This window comes from Dipodomys merriami, unplaced genomic scaffold (genome assembly GCF_024711535.1).
Source record: "Dipodomys merriami isolate MVZ:Mamm:240054 unplaced genomic scaffold, mDipMer1.0.p SCAF_38, whole genome shotgun sequence".
NCBI classification, from domain to species: domain Eukaryota; kingdom Metazoa; phylum Chordata; class Mammalia; order Rodentia; family Heteromyidae; genus Dipodomys; species Dipodomys merriami.
Window position 1 is genome coordinate 6,038,514 of NW_027205381.1, and position 20,923 is coordinate 6,059,436.

General features: G+C 39.6%; 1 protein-coding gene across 2 annotated transcripts in view; it reads right to left on the reverse strand.

Annotated features, from left to right (window-relative positions):
• The window catches only part of Fam168b (family with sequence similarity 168 member B), a 39,030-nt gene extending 33,786 nt beyond the window's left edge, over positions 1-5,244 (reverse strand). For both annotated transcript variants that reach the window (XM_069989470.1, XM_069989468.1), the window contains exon 1: positions 5,007-5,244. The gene's annotated coding sequence lies outside the window, so the exon portion shown is untranslated. The remainder of the gene's footprint in view (positions 1-5,006) is intronic.
• Positions 5,245-20,923: the final 15,679 nt, after the last annotated feature.

Below are 20,923 nucleotides of genomic sequence, written 5' to 3' on the forward strand. Positions count from 1 at the left end.
ACCTGATGTGGAAAAAGTAACTTGTAATGTCAAAGCTCATAGAATTCCAAAACTGTATAGACCATGATAATGACAATTTGCCTTGCGAAAGTTAAAATGTATTTTTGACTCTAAGTATCACTATTCCACAATACTGTGAAATATGTGAAATTTATGTAATCACCTAATCTCAAAGAAAAAAGGTGAGAGAGGGATGGGTTAAGAGAGATGGGTGACAACGTTGTCAGACACTTTGTACTCATATACTGTTTTGTAGAATGGAAACTTCTTTGCACAACTACTTAAAGATAATTTAAAAAAGAGAAAAAAAAGAATGTTTAGAAATATTATCTGTTTCAGAGAATTATACATAAAAGAATTCAATCACAGACAGATAAGACATTGTGAGCCTGGACTCTTCAGTAGTACACAGATGTGTACATAGACTTGTTAAAGACAGTAACAAAGGACAAAATAGGGCATTAAACAAGACATTGCAAAAATCCTTCATTCTTTCTTTGTTCTTTTTCTTTTCCCTTTTCTTGTCTTGTACTAGTTCTTGGAATTGAACTCAAGGCTTGGGCACTGTTCCTGAGCTTATGTGCTCAATGATTGTGCTCTGCCACTTGAGCCACAGTTGTACCTCTTGGTTTGGAGATAAGAGTCTCACAGACTTTCTGCCTGGGCTGGCTTCAAGCTATAATCCTCAGATCTCAGCCTTCAAAACTCCAATAGATACAAAATTGATAATTACTTTAGATAGATATAGTTCATTCATTAAAGCTACAAAACTGATATTCTTTGAGCAGAACCTAAGTTGTATAAAAGTGTAAATTTTCCTCTTAGGTTTTCTTTGGTGACTTGTCACATTATAAATGAATAAACTTTATTTTCAAACTGTAAAAAAAAAAAAGAAATATCTGTTAATCGATCAAAGGATATATTTCTATATCATACATTAAATGCCATATAAAACTTCTGTGACTTGCAATGAACTATTTTCTTATTATCACTACTTGTTATTATGGCTTATGAATAATAAAGTTCCACCGTGTGGAATGGCCCAATATCATAAGAGAAAAAAAAAACTCCCAAGCAATGTAGGATGGAAAGCACCCAACTCATCATAGTATTTTGATGGCCTACTCTGCCAATGGTAGAATAATGGATGACTGGTTTTGTGCTGTTCAACCTCATACAAGTTAATATCCTCATTTTAGTTTGTCCCATATGATAAACCTTTCTTATAACCCATGTAAATGTGAAAGTTAATAAATGTTCTTTAAAATGTTACAAAATAAAAACCAATGGTAAATAAACAAAATAGTTGTATTGTCAAAGCTCATAGCATTCACAAACATTATAGACCATGATAATGATCATTTGCCTAGTGAAGGTTAAAATGTTTTTATGACTCTATCACTATCTCACAGTATTGTGAATTTATGCAATCACTTAATTGCAATAAAAATTATTTTTTAAAAAAGGCTTGCACTATTCTAACATGTGATGATTTCCCCCTAAATACCTTTTAAATGTGCATTAAATAACTGAAGCCCTATCCATCCAATAAAACATGGGACTTTTTTCCATTAAGTCAATATTAATTTGAAGCACTTATTTCTAATTCAGAAATATCAAAGCATACCTATTTAGTAAACAAATCCAATGGTTCACCAGGAGTTTAAAAAAATCTATTATGTGTACCCTTATGTGACAGAAGTATCAACTATTCTGTGTCAATTGCAAAAGCCAAATGCAGACTAAAATTTTAACTTTCAGTTTACAGACAAAAGCAAGGAATCAAAAGGAATATGCTGACTGGCATTAAGTTGATGGTCTCAAAAGGTGTGCATGGGGGGAGGGGTTGTGGGAGTCTAGATTAAAACAGATTTAAAAGTCAAGAGGTGGATATCCTTTGGATTCTGAGTTAGATGGAAAAATTGCAACAAAAAAAACCCCACAATAAAATGCTAGTAAACTTTGCGTAAGTATCAGGAACAAGGCAATATACTGTAGTGTTGTACTTTCTAAATTTGCATAATGATAAAAATCTCACCACCAGCAATCCACTTGGGACTCTAGTGCCACTGGTCACCAATTTTCTACTCAGATCTGGTATACACCAAGGACACCAATCCCAAAGATGATACCAGAGGGATCACTCTTTAAGATTCTTGTTTGAGTGAGATTCTTAATACGTTTCTGATATCTGTATCTAAAGACAAATTTCAGATTCATATTGTATGGCAGCTGGAGCATAGTGGGTCATACCTGTAATCCTACCTACTCATGATGCAGAGATCAGGAGAACCAAGGTTTAGACCAGCCCCAATAAAGTTAGCAAGACCTCATCTCAATCAATTAGCTGGGCATGATGGATCTTACCTATGACCCCAGACCGGTGTGAGGTAGGAGCAGCTGAGAGTAACCCCAGGCAAAGGCTAGAGCTCCTACCTGAAAAATAACTGAAGCAAAATAGATGCAGTATGGCCCAAGTACTGGCAGAGTGCCTGGCTAATAATAAGGCCCTGAATTCAAACCTCAGTACCACTCTTACCAAAAGGCAAAAAATTCCTTAACTTAAAATCTAACACTAATCAGAAATACACCTGTGCTATCTATAGTTTTACTATACCAAGATCTAAACAAAGTCTCCCCACAAAATAGTAATTACCAGCTGAGCACTAGTGGCTCACACCTGTAATCCTAACTACTCAGGAGACTGAGATCTGAGGATCCGGGTTCAAAGCCAGCCCAGGCAAGGAAAGTCTGTGAGACTCATCTCCAATAAACCACTCAGAAAACCGGAAGTGGCACCGTGGCTCAAGTGGTAGAGTGCTAGCTGAGGGACAGCACCCAGGCCCAGAGTTCAAGCCCCACAACCAACAAAAAAATAAAAATAAAAAATAAAGTAATTACAAAATTTTAAGTTATAAAATATAAACATCATATTTTAGCATTCCATATCAACAACCCTAATTCCAAGAGCTAAAATTTTCTCCAGAGAAACAAATATAAAACATCAGCAATAGCAATCCTCAGTAATATATGACCCACAGTAGAAGCACAAAATAGAAAGCTCTCCATTCCCCAAACTTTTACAACCAAAATTTACACTCTACGGGAAAAATTCATGTATTTGCACAATACAGAGTAACATACAAATGTGTAACTCTTTTACACTAGAATATTGATGTTTTTAAAATTGTTCTCAGCTGGTCCAGGAAACTAAAGGGTCTATATAAGACGGGAAGATAAAAATTTAAACTACAGAATCTATAAAAAATATTTTTAAAATGTACTTCAGATTTTATTTTCCAATTTGAACTGTAAACTTCTATGCTGTTATGTTCTTCTTATTCTACCACTAGTGAGAATTCACCTAACTTTCTCATTACAACTGTTACTCTAAACTTAAAAATGGAAGTGGGCTAGATGAGATGAAAAGAGGGCCTGACTAAAATAGCACATGCTGCTTCCTCCTCCCCTCTAGGTTCCAGGGACTCTGCCTCATGCATAGAGCCTAATCTTTCCATTCTTCTCAAGGGCAGATGAAGAAAGAAGGGGTACCTACCTGTTAAAGTATTTTTACTGACCTCTGCAAAGCAAACATAGAGGAAATTGGGAATTTTGAAAGTTCATAGTTTCCTTCTTCTATCAGATCTTAACTTGCATTTGGGTCACAAACACAATTAATTTTAACTCATCTTAAAGCTTTCCTGGCATACCAAATGTTGCAAGAGAAACATGAAAAACAAGGATCTTTTCAGAAAGAAAAGCAAAAAATCACCACAACTTCCATCACAGTGGCTTCAACAGTAGGAAAACTAGCTCGCTCAAATGTTGGCTGTCAAAACAAAAACCCATTAATACTTCTCAACCTACACCAAGGTTTAAAAATGTGTTCCTGCCAAAACCAACAATCTTTCATTTAACCTAAAATCTTTCATTAAAAAAAATGGTTTTTTTGCAAGTCCTGAGGCTTTAACTCAGGGCCTGGTCACTGTCCGAGACTCTTTTTGCTCAAGGTTAGCACTCTACCACTTGAGCCACAGCGCCACTTCCAGCCTTTTCTGTTTATGTGGTACTGAGGAATCGAACTGGGGACTTCATGCATGCTAGGCAAGCACTCTTCCACTGAACCACCTTCCCAGCCCAAAATCTTTCATTTTTTAAAAACAAATCTGGAATTACAAAAAAAAAAAAAAAAGATGGCTGGAGGGTTTAAGGAGTACAAACAACATATCTAAACCTTTCATTTTTAAAAGCATTGTTGCTCGCCAGTGCACTCCCAACGTGTTTATGTGTAGCTTCAATGACCAAACGTTAATTCCCACATTGCATTAGGTGATCATCCCACACTCAGAAAGAGAAATGCCCAGTTCCTTCTTAGGGCAACCACGATTACACCCGAAACGTCCTTTCCAAAGAAACCGACCTAACGTCGTTCAAGGATGCTCGGTCTGCTCCAGACAAATGGAGTTTTACTTTGTACCTAGGCTAAGTTACATTCGGAAAGACTAAAACCGCCGAGATCTTCGGAGAACAGCCGTCCCGTCGCTCCGGGTCCAGGGCCGCTCGCACTCTCCCCTCCTCCCCGCGACCTCTACGAAACCGAGCGCGGCGCGGGGGGCATCGGCCTGGACCGCATCCCAGACCGCATCCCGGGCGCGGTGCGAGGGATATCGGCCCGGACCGCAGGCCGGGAGCGGCGCGGCGCGGCGCGGGGGGCAATGGCCCGGACCGCATCCCGGACGTGGCGCGGCGTCCGCCGCCCTCCCGCACCTGCCCGCGCCCCGCCCCCTCGGCCCCCAGCCCGCTGGCAGGGGACAAAGCGCGACGCAGCCCTGCCTGGCGCCCTGCGACCCCGGGCCGCGGGCCCGACCTTGGCGCCGCCCTGGGTCGGCGCACAAAGCGCCGCACTTCCGGCCCGGCCGCGTCGCCGACCGTGCAGCCCGGGCCCGGCCCGCAGCCCGGCGCGGAGGGCGCGCGTGCCACCCCCGTCACCCGCCGCCCCCACTCACCTCACTGCGCCGCGCTCGGCAGCCTGGGCCTCCTCGGTGACCGGCGCACGCCGGCCCGGGCGGGCTCGGCGCGGGGTGAGGCGCGGAGCAGCGCCGCGGAGACTCCTCAGCCGCAGGCTGGGCCGCTCGTCCCGCGCTCGGCCGCCTCCCGAAGCCGCTCTCCCGCTCGCTGGGCTGGCCCGCCTCACCGCAGCCCGCGCTCCCCGACGCTGCGCAGCCACCGGAGCCGCCGACCTCACTTCCGCTCCGGGCGCGCCACGGCGGGGACGCGCCGAGCACGTGACGCCGCCGCGTGCGCGCTCCCGGGACGGCATCCGCCGGGCGCTTGGCGCGGGCGCGCGCGGGGCGGCGCGGGCACGCGGAGGGATTGTTGCAGACTTTGGTGTGGACTAACTTCGTGCGGGGCCTACTTCCTGCTGACGCGGGATGGAAATGGACATTCTGGAACGCCGCTGTGGCTTTTGCTCACTTCTTGTAAGTGAAAGTGGTTCGGGCTCCGGTTTTTGTTCCGCTTTGTTTCCTACTGAGATGGAGACTCGCGCTACCCGCCTCGCCACGCTGCTCCAGCCCAGGCCTCGCGCTTTTAAAGCGCCTCGGTAGCTCCCGCGGCGGTGGTCGCTGGTCCCCGGGCGGACGCGGTCCCGGGCCCGGTGAGGGCGCTTGCCTTCCTGGCGGGCGGCCGAGTGGGGGCATCCGGGGTAGATCGACCCGGAGCCCGGGGCCAGGCCGCCTCCCCGAGCCCGGCGTGGACCGACCCGGGATGGCAGGGTCCCCTCCGCCGCGGCAAGCCAAGGTCTTGCCAAGGTCTTACACCCTTTGTGGCTGTCACACACACACATACACACAGAACACACCGAGGTATAGGAGCGACTCTGGCACACACAGCCCCGCCCCCCCCCCCCCCCCCCCCCGCGCCGCCGCCTTGGTCCATGCACGGGCTAGAGCCCCATTGGAGCAAGACCACCTAAGCCTGTGCTCAGCAAAAACAGCCCTCTCTATTCTGCCATCCTCAGCAGCACGAGCCACACTTCCAAGGAAGGTTTGTTTTTTTTTTTTTTCAGATGGCATCAATTAGATTTTAATGGATGTTAAAATACAGATACGGTGGCCCTGTCTGTAATGATGGAGACCAAATGGTTTTTGTAATTTGCAATGTTTCCAATTTTGGAGTCTTTACATATACATGAGATATCTTGGAAATCGGGTCCAATTTTAAACACGAATTTATGTTTCTTCAACACATGAATGTAATTTTATACAATATTTTAGTAACTGGGTTCGTGAAACAAAAGGTTTCCAGGTGTGAATTTTGTCTCAAAAAATAGCAAATGTTGAGCATTTTGCTTGGTATTTTTGCTACATGGCGGATTGAACCCAGGGCCTGTAGCTGTGATCCCTACCATTGAGCCATATTTGTCTTTTTACCTTATTTCTCAGAATGGATCTCACTGACTTTTCTTAGGCTGTCCTCAAGCCTTGATTCTCCTCTGTTTGCCTCCTGAGCAGCTGGGATTACAGATATTTCAACAACAACAAAAGACACCGCTAACCTGATTTTGATCTCCAGGTTTCAGTTTACAGATACTCAACCTGCAATTAGGTCCAACTTCTAGAGTACTTGATGTCTTAAATTACATTAAGATATTGTACTTTAAAATACACATAAAGCTCAGTGCTGTAATCCTATCTACTCAGAAGGCTAGGTGTGAGGATTCAGTTTGAAGCCAGCCACTGTAGGAAGAGTCTCTGTGAGACTCTGATCTCCAATTAACCACTCAAAAACCAGAAGTGGCATTGACTCAAGTGGTAGAGCACTAGCCGGGAGAACAGAGAGGCTCAAGGACAGCACACAGACCCTGAGTTCAAACCTCACAACTAACAACAACAAAATACACATAAATACCATGGTTAATTCTCACAATTATTCTGTTATTAAAATACATCAATAATTTCTTCTCTAACAGTGCAAGATATTGTGACTATTTTTCTCACTGAATTCCCATTCCATTTCTCCACAGAATTTTACATTTATACACTAACATATTGTGAGTCTTCTTTTTAAAAACAGAGCTGATTTTATTACTCACCTCCGTGCTTTTCTTAAGCTTTAAAGATGAATTCAGTGAAAAGATTCTACTTTCTCAATCAAAGAAAAATCTATGTGGTGCCCTGACCCTAAATTCAATCCCCACTACTAGCACAAAAATAATTAAAATAAATCAAGGCCTCTGAAGTACTGCATTGTCGCTCAATCACTTGAGCCATGCCTTGAGCCTCCAACTTATTTTTTAAGATAGGATCTCACTAACTTTTGACTTCACCCTTGATTTTTCCCATCTCTGCCTCTCTGGAAGGAGTTCTAATACTTTTATTCTTCCTAAATGTGTTTGGAGTGAAGTCAATGTGTCTATAATATTAGGAATGACCTATAATATTAGGAATGACAGACATCATTTCAGGATTTAGTGCTATTCACAATACATTTTTTTCTTTAGTAGTATGAGAGACAAATGATTCAGTGTTTTGGTTAGGAAAGATAGGGAACCTTTCTTGTAAGCGCATAGCTGACATCAGCAAATCTAAATGAGGGAATGATCCGTAAAGACTGTCTAAAGCCTCATTTTCCTAACATGGGAGATAGAATGATTGGCCATGACAGAAAAGCACTATTGAAATGAGTAAGTGTTAACTTAGTCACCAACAAATATGTAGTGGAGCAATGGCAGACTGAAAGGTTATGGCTCTGGTAGACTGTGAGTGTTTGTCCAATAGACTCCTTTCCCATAGCCTATGCTTCTTTCCCAGAACCTAGAAGGCACTTCCCAGAGAGTTCATCACTAGGCCTGTTTGGTGCAGGCAGTAAATAGAGCACCAGGCCCATTTGGTGCTTGCAGCTAATCATGGGCCTCCTCTCCCCTTTACCTTGAGATGGCACTCCATTGGGGAAGTTACAACCATTTAAGGTAACAAGGAACCCAGCCCTCCAGTGACCTTCAGTCTGGGCAGCTGCAGCCCCTTATCTACTATTTGGGCAGCTGCCATAAATCCTAGCCCACCATGATGAAGCCCCTGGGCCACACATCCACATCAAAGTTCCCATCTCCTGGCCCCTCTAGGTTAAAAAGGTCACCTCTGATACTGATCCATGCTGCTTCTCCAGTGTGAGAAAGAGCCTTTCTAGTCCCTTTGCTGGCAATAAACCTTTCTTTGTCCTATGTGCTTGGGTGTCTGTGTGGTTTTTTGGAAGGGCCTAACAGCAAGGACACTTGTAAGGTAATGGATACCTTTTCTATTTCCATAAGCATGAACAAGTATGAACTTCTGCCCTCTTTCAATTAGGCAATAAGAAAGTTAGTGAATGTGGCTTTCCATGTCAAAAAGAGTCAAACAATTTGTGGAGGGGAAGGGGGAAAAACAAGTCATTTAAATAGGGATACAGGTGGACCCATCGCAACAATGAGAAGTACAAGTCGTTATGTCGAAAACAAACTTTACAACTTTGGTGGGGGAGGGGGGGTGGGAAAGGATGGGAAGGGGAAACAAAGGAGGAGGCTACAATGCTTGATAAGAAATGTACTCATTATCTTGCCCATGTAATTGTAACCCCTCTGTACAGTATTTTCACAATAAAAAAAAATAAAAATAAAAAAAGAGAGTCAAACATAGTTGTCATTTTTTTAATCACTTGTATCTGTCAGGATATCCAGGGAATGCTACAATAACATCAAGCCCCAAATCTCAATGCTCTCATACAATCCAAATGTATTTCCACTTAAACTACAGTTTATGTAAACAGTTTATGTAAACAATAAAATCAAGTATGAAAAAGTAAAAAGAATCAATAGATATGATATATCTAACTATATATATGGAAGAAAAGATCTATTTTGTGTAGGATTACTGTTAGCCAATGAGCTGCTTTCCCATTGCTTAGTAGGCTTCTTCCTTCTCCACACCTTAGCATGCTCCCTTCCTAGGCAACACTAGGACCATTTAGTAGAGGTAATAAATAATCAGCTCCAACACCCCTTTACCTTGTGCACTTCTCTGGGGCAGCTAACACCATATAAGGCAACAAGAGTCCCTTAGAGTGACCTTTAGGTTTGGGCAGCTGCAGGGCCCCTTATTTACTATTTGGGCAGTAGCCATAAATCCTAGTCCACCATCATGAAGCCCCTGGCCCTCACATCTACACAAGGGTCTCCGCCTCCTAACCCCATCTAGCCCCTCCTAAACCTCCTAGGTTATATCGGTCACCTCAGACAATAAACTGTACTTCTTCTCACTTCTCTCTTGTGGGAAGGGGTCTTGCTGGCCCCTTACTGGCAGTAAACCTTTTCTTTGTTCTTTGTACCTAGATGTCTGCATGGTTTTCTGGCAAAATCTAAAATACTCTAGCAATTACTTATAAGAAAAGTAAATAAATACATAAATAGAACATTTTACGTTTTGAGGGGCTTGAACTCAAGGTCTGAATGCTTGTCCTTAGCTTATTTGTTATTTGCTCAAGGCTAGCATTGTACAAGCTCCACTTGTACAATTCAACCGTGTCTGTATTTTTAAAAATGTAAGTGAACACTTTAAGGCAGCATTGTCACCAAACTGACAAGCATCTAAAATCATTAACATATATGTGCCGAAGTTTGGTACATGCTACTACATTAAACAAACACTACTGAATTCAAAAGTTCAGAAAGAATAAAATAGATATAATAAAATGATAGAGGAAGATTTCAATCACTCTTTCTGATAATCACATAGACCAAAAATCAATACACAAACCTCAGAATTAATTGACACCATAGATCCAATGGACTTAACAGATAAACAGAATATTTTACCTAGAAGTTGTAAAATACAGTCTTCTTAGCAGCCTGAAGAAAGTTCTATAAAACTGATCATAATTAAGGACACATGGGCTGGGAAGGTGGCTCAGTGGTAGAGAGCTTGCCTTGCATCATGAGGCCCTGGGTTCGATTCCTCAGTACCACATAAGCAGAAAAAAAAAAGCTGGAAGTGGCACTGTGTCTCAAGTGGTAGAGCGCTAGCTTTGAGGTGAAGAGCTGAGGGACAGCGCCCAGGCCCAGAGTTCAGGCCCCACGACCAGACCCAAAAAATAAAAAAATAAAAATTAAGGACACAAAGCAAATTTTAGCAAATAAAAGAAAATTGGAATAATGCCCTGTGTTATATCAGATCATCATGAAATAAAACTAAAACTCAACAGCAAAAGAAACCACAGAATGTATTCAAATATGTGGAGACTGAACAATACTTTGTTGAATGAGGAGTGAGTCACTAAAGGAAGAAGCAAGGAAATTACAAAGTTTCTAAAATGTAATGAGAATTAAAATATAAAATAAAGAGTTTTGGGGATACAACATAGGAAATGTTACAATGAAAGTTTATAGCCACAAGTGCTTACATTAAAATAATACCTTCAAGATCTTTTTTTAAATTTTATTTTCTTGTAAAGATGCTGTACAGAGAGGTTACAGTTATATCAATAGGTTAATGAGTACATTTCTTGTCCGGCATTGCTACCTCCTCCTTTGTTTTTCTCCCTCTATCCCTTACCTCACCTCCCCTACCTCCTTCACTCCCCCCCACCAAGTTGTGAAGTTCATTTCCAACACAGTGTCTTGTGAGTATCATTGTTGCGATGGGTCATCCTTTGTCCTTGTTCCAGCATTTTGTTATTCCCCTCCTCCTCTCCAAATTAGATAAATGTATATACAAGATACAAGGTACCAAAATCAAATACAGTGACAACAGGGATATACCATAGGAGGAAGAACATACAAAGGAAATAAAAGAGTCACATAGTACATTTAAAATAACAACAACAAAGGAAAAATCTCTTGTGTCCATATCTTTGGGTTCATTTCACTCAGCATCTTCTTATATGGTCATGTGTACATAGCATTTGAGCTCATCTGATAAGATTATCCTAGACATATACTAATTATTGCAAATAAGGGAAACCATGGGACCTATATTTCTTTGGTTCTGGCTTACTTCACTTAATATGATTTTTTTTCCAAGTCTTTCTATTTCCTAACAAGTGGAGTGGTGTCATTTTTTTCTGATGGAAGCATAGAATTCCATTGTATATACCACATTTTCTTGAGCCATTCATCTACTGAGGGGCATCTGGGTTGGTTTCATATCTTAGCTAGGAGTTAAGAAGTGAAGGACCTCTATGATGAAAACTTTAAAAACCTCTAACAGTTTTTAAGCAGAACTAAGGAAATGGAAAAAAAAACCTCCCATGCTCCTGGATTGGGAGGATTAACATCATGAAAATGGCAATACTGCCAAAGGCTATCTACAAATTCAATGCAATACTCATCAATATCCCAACTTCATTCTTCAATGAAATAGAAGAAGCATTCTAAAAATTCATATGGAACAATAAAAGACCCTGAATAGCAAAAACAATCCTTAGCAGAAAGAACAGTGCTGGAGGAATATCAATACCAAATTTCAAACTCTCCTACAAAGCCATAATAATCAAAATGGCTTGGTACTGGCACAAGAACAAACCTCAGGACCAATGGAATAGAACTGAAGACCCAGAAATGAACCCACAGACCTATGGCCACCTAATCTTCGATAAGGGAGCCAAAAAAAAAAATGGAAGAAAGCCTCTTCAGTAAATGGTACTGGCAAAATTGGTTCAACACCTGTAGAAAACTAAAGTTAGATCCTTATATATCACCCTGCACCAGAATCAACTCCAAATGGAATCAAAGACCTCGGAGTCAAAGCAAACACCCTGAAAACACTACAGGAAGGAATAGGAGAAAGTCTAGGGCTCCTTGGCACAAGCCAAAATTTTCTTAATAAAGACTCAGAAACGCAACAAATCAAAGATCTTAAATTATCACTTTGATGACATATTTTAAGCTCTTATAAAAGCAGGGACAAGCTTAGTTCCAAATTAGCAGTTGAAACAAATAATTTAGAAGACCGAAAGCAATGAAATTGAGACCAAAACAACTATATAAAGAATCAGTTAAAATAAAGTTAATTTTTTGTTGTTGTTTGGTTTTCTTTCTTTGCTGATTCTTGTGTGTGTGTGTGTGTGTGTGTGTGTTGCTGTGTGTGTGTGTGTGTGTGTGTGTGTGTGTGTGTGTGTGTGTGTGTGTTGCTCCTGGAACTTGAACTCAGGGCCTGAACACTGTCCTGAGCTTTTTTTTTTCCCTCTCAAAACCAGCATTCTACAACTTAAAGCACAGCTCTACTTCCAGCTTTTTCACGGTTAATTTCCGGTAAGAGTCTATTGGATTTTCCTGCTTTAGCAGGTTTGGAAGGGCAATCCTCAGATCTTGACCATCTGAATAGCTAGGAGTAAAGATGTGAGCCACCGGTGCCCGGCAGGTTGTTGTTGGAAAGATAAGTATTATTGATAACCTTAGTCATTCTTACTAAAATAAGGAGAGAAAATATCCAGATTAATAAAAGTAGACACAAAAGAAGATGCTATCACAACCAATGCTAATAGAATCTAAAGGAACAGGAGGGAATACTTTCAAAAACCCTATATTTAAATAAATTGGAAAACCTAAAAGAAATGGATAGGTTCTAGGTGCTCTTGGCTTACTACAATTAAACCAAGAAAATATCAACCATTTAAATAGATCTATAACAAGTAACAAGATTTAAGCAGTTCTAGTCTCTTAATAAGGAAAATCCCAGGACCGCATGAAGTCTCTGCTGAATTATCCTCAACGTTTTTTTTTTTTTTGGGGGGGGGGGTCCGGTCATGGGGCCTGAACTCTGGGCCTGGGCGCTGTCCCTCAGCTCTTCAGCTCAAGGCTAGCGCTCTACCACTTGAGCCACAGCGCCACTTCCGGCTTTTTTTCTTTTTCTTTTTGCTTATGTGGTGCTGAGGAATTGAACCCAGGGCCTCAGGCATGCAAGGCAAGCGCTCTACCACTGAGCCACCTTCCCAGCCCTTATCCTCAACTTTTAAAGAACTAAAACTAACATATTCCAGACTTTTCCATGAAATAGAAAGGGAATAAACATGACTATCTTTATTCTGTGAAGCCAGCATAACATTCATTCTAAAACCAGAAAAGGACACAACTATAAAAGAGAATTATAGACCATTTTCACTAATGAATATAGATGCAGAAATCATTGAATGTAAATTTGTTCAGGCACTCCGGAAAGAACTTTGGAGACTCCTCAAAAAAACAAGTTATAGAACTATCCTTTAATGTAGCAAATAATGATATAATAAAGCCACCTGCACAACCATGTTTATTGTTGCACTATTCACAGTAGTCAAGGAATGTAATCAGCCCAGATGCCCCTCAATGGATGAATGGATCAAAACGTTGTTTATATGTACATATGTATATGTGTGTGCATAATAGAATTTTACTTATTCATTAGGAAAAATGATATTATACCATTTGCAAAGCAATGTATGGTCCTGGAGAAATTGTGGTAAGTGAAGTAAATCAGGTTAAGAGAGACGAACAATGTATATTATTTTCTCATATGTGTAAACTAGATCAAATTTATAAATGTAAACACAATGTGGTTGCATGCAAGTTTACACTATGGTACTTCCAGGGAAGAATTAAAATGGTATAATTCCTTAGAAAAACGAACTCATAGTCCAACAAAATGAATACCAGGAAACTAGCACTTGACAGGTAAGGAGAGGTTAGAGGAAGAGGGCAGATGAAGGAAGAGAAGAAGTAGAGAAGAATTCAGTCATAATACTCAATATATATCCTATGAATTAAGAGAATTGACAGGAAGGGTTGGGTTGGGAGGGATGGGGATAATAATGAAAAGATGACATTAGTCAAGATGCATTTTATTCATAAACTGATTTGTTTAATGTTAATTAGTTTGTAACATTATTTAAAGATAATAAGCCAGGCACCAGTGGCTCATGCCTGTAATCTTAGCTACTCAGCAGGCTGAGATCTGAGGATTGTGGTTCAAAGCCAGCCTGGGATGGCAAGTCCATGAGACTCTTATCTTCAATTAACCACCAGAAAACTGGAAGTGGCACTGTGGTTCACATTGTAGAGTACTCACCTTGAGCTGAAGAACTCAGAAGCAGCACCCAGGCCCAGAGTTCAAGCCCCACATGGGCCAAAAAAAAAAAAAAAAAGATAAAAAAAGATAAAAAATATTTTTTAAATCAGTAAAACAACACATTAAAAAGATTATACACCATTATCAAGTTGATTGCATTCCAGGGATACAAGGATGGTTTAAAATACATAATCAATAAATACATGTAGTACAGAATATAAATAGGATCAAGAATAAAAAAATAATTATGTCAATTGCAATAACAAAAAGCCTTTAGCAAAATGCAACATGCTTTTATGATCAAAGTTTTGGAGAAATTAGGAATAGAAAGAATCAGAGAAAAGGATGAAAAAGTGCAGCAGTGGAGCACAATAGACATTGATGAAAGTGAACTATGCAACTTGTGGGTAGAGACAGGAGAGAGAGGAAATGGGAGAGAATGAGGGAACAGATGATACTATGTGAAAGGAAATGTACTTATTACCTGATATATATATATAAAGGTAATCCCACTGTATATCACCCCTAAAACAACAATAAAGTAAATTAGAAAAAAACCTAAATCTTATAAACACTTTGGGCAATGTAACATGATATAAACTCAACTTACAGACAGTGTTGGTAGCTAAGCAAAATGAGCAATGCTAAAGGTATCGCAATAGCAGACTTCTAAGTATGGAGCTATAGTAACAAAACAAGCATAGTACTGCCTCCCACACACACACAAATACAAAGATCAATGGAATAGAACAGAACATCTGAGATAAACCCACATAACTACAGCCATCTGGTCTTTGATAAAGGACACCAAAATATAAGCTGGAGAAAAGAGAGCTTCCTTTGCAAGTGGTGTTGGGAAAACTGGTTATCCACAAGAAAGAGACTGGAACTAGATACATAATTCTCACCATATACAAAAAAATTAAAATGTATCACACATCTTCATGGAAGACCCAAACCCAGGCAGCTACTATAAAAAATTAGGAAAACACTTAAACATATTGATATAGTAATTGTTTTCTGTATAGGACTTCATTTGCTCAGGTAATAAGAGCAAGAATTGACAAATAAATTTGAATTTAAAGTATTCTGCATGCCAAAAGGAAACAACTATCACAACCAAGAGAAAACCCACAGAATGAAAGAAAGTCTTTGCCAACTATTCATTGGATAGTAATATCCAGAGTATACAAAGCTCAGAAAAAATAAAATGCAGAAGAATAACATCCAATTAACAAATAATCAAATGAAATAAAGTTCTGAGAAGAATAAATTCAAATAGTTATAGCTACATGAAGAAATGCTGGACATTGTTAGCCATAAAATTAGTACAAATCAAAAACAATACTGAGATCTCATTTCAGGTAGATTAGCAATTGTTAAAAAAATAAATAATAACACATGCTAGTAGAGATGCAAGAAACTCTCATACACTGTTGGTGGGAACGTAAATTAGTACAATCATTTTGTAAATCAGCATAGGGATTTCTGAAAAAATAGACTGAGCTTATGGCCCTGTTATAAAATGCTTGGGCATATATCTAAAATAGTGTAAATAAGCACACAAGGGAGGTAGTTACACACCCAAGTTTACTATAACACTAATTATAGTAGATAAGCTGAGGAAGTAGCCTAAGATACTTAACAACTGATGAAAGGAAAGCACAATGTAGTATGTATTTTTCAGCCATTAATAAGAATAAAACTGCATTTGCTGGAAAAATGTATGGAACTGGAGATTATCATGTTGAATGAGATAAGTTACGATCAAGAGGCTAAATATTTCATGTCTTTATGCATGTGTTGAATCTAGACCTAAAGTGATGATGACAATAATAACAATGATGATGCCATGAGTGCAAAAGTGGGACTGTTTGGAGTATTATCAGCCTTAGTGGAGAGTGAGAAATGAGACAGTACTGGGGAATGAAAAGGATTGATATATGTTACATGCATATATTAATGAAACTCACCAAAAATGTAACTTCCCATGTATTTAATAGGAGTTCAAAATAATCTCTATCAGTGCTGGTGGCTCACACCTATAATCCTAGCTACACACAAGAGGGTGAGATCTGAGGATTGCTATTCAAAGCCAGCCCAAGAGGAAAGTCCGTGAAACTCTAAAGCACCAAAAAGGATGAAGTGAGCAGTGGCTCAAATGGTAAAGTGCCAGCTTTGAGGAAAAAAAAAAAAAGCTCAGAAATAAGCCCCTGGACTGCCACACACATAAAAAAAATCACTTTCAGAAAAGTCTGTTTGTTTCTTGTAAAAAACATATATATATATATATATATATATATATATATATATATATATATATATATATATATACACATATATATGCCACACACACACACAGAGATCCTACCACCTTGTAAATTGTACCAAAGAGAAATGAAATGATACATCTATACAAAGATTTGCACAGAAGCAGTTTTATTTTACTTCATGAAAAATAACCCCAAACAGAAAGACATCTATCACTAAGACACAGATAAACAAGTTCAGGGATGTATTTAGTCTGCTTGTGAAAGCCCAAGGACAAATTTCCAGTGACTTGGCAAGCCATTTGTCAAGTACAGCCACTATTATAAATTATAGTGTATAAACTTAATATTAAAAACAAAGGAGGATATGCTGAAAACTTGTTCTTTCTTCATTATCTTGACATCACCAGTATCTTTTTTGCTGTCTGCAGATTCTTCCCCCCTCCCCCCCACGCAACTACCTGTGACCATGTTGTATGGTGCTGTGATACCCTTGCCTTCCTCAGTGTGGTCACCTTGAAAACCTAACATGAACTTTATCAGAATTTCTACCCTCCACAGACTACTTATGTAGTATTAATCAAGGCTTCATTTATTGCTGATTTTCTGAACTTAACAATGTAACAAATAAAATGTCAATACTGTAGACCGAACTTGAAAGCAGGTAGTGTCTCTAGGGCTTGCTGATAACAACTGAGCTTGGAATGGAGTGGCATGGGTTGCAAGAATGGGAAATAAAGTGATTGGTGAGGGGCTCCTAGTGTCACAGTATTGTGTGATTCTCCTTTGGTTTGGTTTATTGACCTACAACAGATAGATAAGATGTTTCTCAGCTAAAACCTCTTAGAAGAAAGAAATCAGTTATTCTTACTGAGCTAGTCTCATGACAACCCATATGTGCTTCAGTCTGAAGAATTTAAAGGCTATACCAGTTTTTGTAAAGATTCAAGTACTCCATTTCTCTCCTGCCTTGGAAAGAAAATAAATCCACTAGTTCATGCTCTCTGTATTTTGGAATTAGAGATTAAAAAAATGGAACCATGCTAACATCAAAAAAAAGGTGAGAGGTATGAGTACCTATAACTTTGTGAATAGCACAGAGTATGGCTCCTTTTCTCTTTATATATGTGGGTAAAATTCTATTTCTTACTTTTATTTTTGCTGGTCCTGGGACTAGAATTCAACCCTAGGCCATGTCCCTGAGCTTCTTTTGCTCAAAGCTAGCACTGTATCTTTTGAGACACCGCACTGCTTCCAGCTTTTTCTGAGTAGTTTTTTGGAGAAAGAGTCTCAAAGACTTTCCTGCCCAGATTGGCTTCAAATTGAAGCCCTCATATCTCAGCCTCCAGAGTAGCTAGGATTACAGTCATGAGCTACTGTGTCCAGCTTTCTTTTTTATATTTTTTGAAATAATATATAATGAGTTTTAATATGGTATTTTCACATTTGCACACAATGTAGTTTGGCCTCCCTCATAACCATCTTGTTCCTATTCCTTCAAATAATACCTCTTCATGTCTTTTTTGACATCTAGATTATACACATGAGAAAAATAGGCAATATTTGTCTTCCAATATCTGGTTTATTTTGTTTAACATGATATTCAGTTTCACCCATTTTCCTGCAAATGACATAATTTCATTCTTTCTTTTTTAATGGCTGAATAAAACTCCTGTTCCTGTACCACATTTTCTTTATCCATTCATCTATTGTCAAGCACCAGACCGATTAGTTCTGTTATGATGGAGAATTCTGATACAATTATGTATTGCATTTTCAATTAAATTTATTACTGTAGGCGATTGTCAAAATATTTGGAAATATGACTCAACGTATTTTCCTAGAAAGGAACTCCACAACCATGGGACATATGTATCTTAAAACTCTTTAGATTAAGGTAGGAATCTAGCTTAGTGTAAAGCACTTGCCTAGCATGTTTGAGGCCTGGTTTGAATGCCTGCACTGTAAAAAAAAAAAATTGTATTGAGGGGCTGGGAAGGTGGCTCAGTCTTAGAGCGCTTGCCTTGCATGCCTGAAGCCCTGGGTTTGATTCCTCAGCACCACATAAGCAAAAAGAAAAAAGCCAGAAGTGGCACTGTGGCTCAAGCGGTAGAGCGCTAGCCTTGAGCTGAAGAACTGAGGGACAGTGCCCAGGCCCAGAGTTCAGGCCCCACGACCGGACCCAAAAAAAATTTTTTTTGTATTGAGTAGCACAAAATGACTTTCTAAAGTGTTTGTGCCAAGCTATCTCATCCCCAGTAAAACATGGTACCTTCACATATTTGTCATATTCAATATGAATTTTTAATTTTGTCAGTCAAGTGAGTTTGAAATCATATCTCATAGCTGTTTTTATGTCCATTTTTACCTAAAGTATTGTCAACATTTTCTCTGAAAGGACTGTATTCATTTATAAAAGGTACAAGCAGTGACTGCTAGTGAACGTTTCATTAAAAATCCTTAGTAAAACTTGATAATTCAAAAATCTGTATTTCAAATGGAAGGTCAAAGGGTGAACAAATGCAGCAATGGCACTCACTAGAAACTAGGTTGAAGATGAACTGTACAATTTGTGAGTGGAAACAGGAGGGAAAAACTGGGAGTGAGGGAGGGAAGGGGTGACATTGTCCAAAAATAAATGTACTTTTCACTTGACTTATGTAACTGTAACCCCCTCTGTACATCACCTTTATAATAACAATGAAATATTTACCAAAAATACCATCATAACATTGTTATTTGTAATTTTATTTTTGCCTTGGAATTGTCAATTCAGAAAATAAATTTACAGTGAAGCTTAGAGTGACAAGCCAAAAAGCACATGTGTTCCATCATATGTGGAAGAAAGATCTAACTGATGACTGAACATGGTAACTTATACAGAACTCTAGCATTCACATACAAACACTCAGACTCAAAGGGGATACCTTTAGGGGAGGAACACAAAGGTATTGAAACCAGCAACCTGGAACAGCACAACCAGATACCTGAGCTAAAGAAGTAAGAATACTCAAATAAAATAAAATAAAATTTTAAATTAAAAAAAAAAGAAGTAAGAATAGACACAGAGAGAGAGTAAAGCAAGTGGGGACCCACCAGCTCTTGAACCCTGAGTTCCCATAAGCAAGCCTATTTATTTAGCTTAATACAGTGAAGGTTACTATAGGTACCTGTAGAAAACAAGTTGTTTATACTGTTATTACAATCATAGAGACAAAACAGTTTTTGCAAATAAATTCCCTTATTGTTTGGGGGGCAAAGACTGCAACCCAGGCATAATTCAAACATGTATTTTAGTTTATTGGTTTTTTAAGGTCTACTCTCAGCCTTTCCAGCACTATCTAAGGAGGTGGCCTGCTGGCGCTTAACCCTCTCCAGACCTGTCTGTTTTAACCTTTCTCAGCCTTTTGAGTATTGATAAGGCCATATTCCAGCCTCTTACCCCTTTCCTTGTCTCACAGCTTGGCCTCAGAGTTCCCTACACAAAGGTGTAACTTCTGATAACATTTAAAATACTATTTATGGGACTGGGAATGTGGCTTAGTGGTAGAGTACTTGCCTAGCATGCATGAAACCCTGGGTTCAATTCCTCAGTACCACATAAACAGACAAAGCTGGAAGTGGAGCTGTGGCTCAAGTGGTAGAGTTCTAGCCTTGAGCAAAAGAAGCTCAGGGACAGTGCCCAGGCCTTGAGTTCAAGCCTCAGACTGGCAAAACAACAACAAAAAACTATTTATTGAAATGAATTCCAGGAAATGGAAACTCAGGTTTTATGGTGTTACTGTTGTTACTGGTGGTGGTAGTGGTTATGGTATTTGTTTTTGCTGAGTGTTTTTCTTTCTTTTTTGGGGGGGAGAGGGGAGGAGGGGTATAGAAAGGGAGGGAGGAAAGGTAGACAAATGCAACCATGTTGTTCAGTAGCTACTGTGTGGAAAATGACCTATATAACTTGTGGGCTGGGATGGGAGGGGAAACCAAAAGAACCAGTGATACTGTCCAACAGAAGAAATATATTCATTACCTAATTTATAAAATGGTAACCTTTCTGTACAACACCTCAACAACAATAAACTATATATTAAAAAATAAATTTACTAGTTCAAAAAAATCTGTATTTCACTTGTGTTAATAAATTATAATCTTGACTCATTTCATAATATGATGGTTGTATTTACATTTTTTTTAATGGATGATTGGTTCATGTACCTATTACCATTTTTTCTCTATTGGAGTCTTAGTGTTTCCCTAGTCAATTACTTTGAGTTTGTTGTGTGAAATGAGGACAGGATAATACCACTGCCTTTTGTGCACTGACTAGTTGGAGGGAGAATTGTTGTTCTTTTAAGATTTTTAATTTGTTCAATTTTTTCTTTCTCTTTTTCTCCCTCCCTCCTTCCCTCTGTCCCTCCCTCCCTCCCTCTCCTCTCCCTCCTCTCCCTCCTCTCCCTTCCTCCTTCCTTCTTCTCTCTTTCCGTTTTCTCTCTCACTCTCAGTCTCTTTTCGGTGCCGGTTCTGGGGCTTGAACTTAGGGCTAGCCCTGTGTTTTTTCTCAAGGCTAATGCTCTACCACTTTGAGCTCTA